Source organism: Carassius carassius, chromosome 1, assembly GCF_963082965.1.
Source record: "Carassius carassius chromosome 1, fCarCar2.1, whole genome shotgun sequence".
NCBI lineage: Eukaryota > Metazoa > Chordata > Actinopteri > Cypriniformes > Cyprinidae > Carassius > Carassius carassius.
The window spans coordinates 22,596,259-22,598,596 of NC_081755.1; positions in this window are offsets into that span (position 1 = coordinate 22,596,259).

Consider the following 2,338-nt stretch of genomic DNA (forward strand, 5'->3'; position numbering starts at 1 on the left):
AGCATTCGAATAATGTATCTCTTAAATTGTGACTGCAGTTGCATCTGATCAAATGCGCATTCTTATTCTTTAGCTTGGGTTAAACTAATTTTACTTGGTTGGAACAGCAGCTATGCTAATGATGTCTCTATTTGTTTCTCTGTTTTGTCTTGTTAATTATACTCATATGGCGTTATTTCCCTGTCAAATGTTGAGAGCGCATAATTGTTGCGCGAATATAATGTGCGCGAGCGTCAGTCTCTCTGCTCTGCCTGCACTTAAAACGTGTTCAGAGCAAACGCGAACCTCTCCTCTTCGCTTAAAGTAAGCGTGTATGTGCTTAAACTGCGTCCCGTGGGTTCGCGCATGGCCAAGTACTCTTCTCTTCGATTTCTTTCTTCGATTTGCTCTTGGCATAAACGCTGTGAAAACGGCAACAACCAATCAGAAATAGGCTTCAACGACTGACCAATGAAAACGCAACATCGTACATGGAATCTTATTGGTTGATATTGAACCGCACATGGAACACATGGAATAAGTTCAATCAAGACGATACATTTGACATATTTAACATCAAAACAAATAAAACTGGTTACCTGAAATCTTCGATTTGGCGGATCCATCTCGGCTCATCTTGATTGAATGTCAGTGAATTTATTCCATGTTATGATTGCTGATCAGCTGCCTTTCTCAGACCACAATGCTAAAACTGTCTGATCCTGCAGATTTGCTTTATTCAACATTAAGAAGATCAGTGCCCGGTTGCATGAAACTCCTTAAGCTAAGAAATCCCTTAGATATAAGGTTAAGGGTACCCTTAGTGAAACTTGGGTTGCAAGAAAAAACCCTAAGGGTTTCCTTAAGGAACTTAAGGCTGTTATTAAGTTTTTCCCCTTAATCATCTAAGTGTTCCCTTAAGAGTTGCTACAAAGTCCTTAGTGACCATTCCACCTTAATAAATTTAAGGGACCGAAACAGCTCCCTTAAGTCAACTTAAACTCAAAATAATATGGCTGATTTAGTGTTAATTGAAGAGGAGGAAATACCAAGGCATGTTTTTAATGATTGTAATAATCCCTTGGAGACGATGAATGGTAGATGAAAGGCTGAAAAAATTATTATTATTATTATAACCACTTACAAAAACAATAATTGGCTTTTCCTCCTCTGTCCAGTTTGGTTTACGTTTTTTTGTTTTCTGTTATGTTTGTACTCTCCATAGCAAAAATATATTAATACAAGTGTGATTTTAGCAAGGGTTTGACTTTGTGGTTCGTTATGTTCTGTTTACTGTTAGAGGTAGTAACTATAGCAACTGTGGCGATCTTTGTACGTTGTCAGAAACTACTCTGAAACGCTTAGTATAAACACTTAGGTAAGGGTGACAGTTAAGAGGTTTCTTGCAACGCTCTTAATGAAATCCCTTACCTCAGGGATTTTTTCTTCCTCAGGGAAACCCTCACTTAAGGAGTTTCATGCAACCGGGCACAGGCCCTTTCTTTCAGAACATGCTTCACAACTCAGGGGCGCAACTATCCAGTGTTAGAGGGGTATGCAGCAAAACATTTTGGCACCCCCCCCCCCCCCCCACCCCCACTTCTAAATAAATAATTGTGCCGGACATCATCATGTATGGGCTTTTAAATAATAAATGTTTATTTTAAAGTATATCAGACAGCCACTGTAAGCCTACCATAATTAGCCTATATGGTATGTATGCACACACACAGACACACACACATATATATATTATATTTATATATATATACATTATATATTTATATATCTAATTAAAAAAATCTTACTACGAGCAACAGCAAAAATAAATACAATAAAGAGGTCTAGTATTCGTTTTTAGGTAGGCTATAGAAATTGAATAAAGTAATCAAATGTTAAACAGCATCGCATATTTGACTATAAATTAAAGATTGTTCTTTATTGAAGTTACAAATGCTTTTTTTCTTTTTTTAGATTTTCTTTTTAAGACAATATTAAAACATATTAAAACAAAAACACAGCACAGGAAATAATTAACATATTCATGAACATGTGGACAATTTACATACAGCATTTCATCATATGATTGTACTTAAATTTTATCCAGTTTTTGTTTATGACCGTTTAATCTCTAGACATTTAAAAATATTCTCCCATTTTTTAAACAGGTGCGATTTACCATTGCGACAATACCTCAATCTTTCTAGAGTTACAACTTCAGATATCATAGATTTCCACATCTGAGTAGAGGGGGCATCACTACCAACCAATTTGACCATTATAGCCTTTCGAGCCAACATAAGGAGAAACTGAACAATCTGTTACAAAAGCTTTTTATTCAAGAGCAGTGAGTGATTTC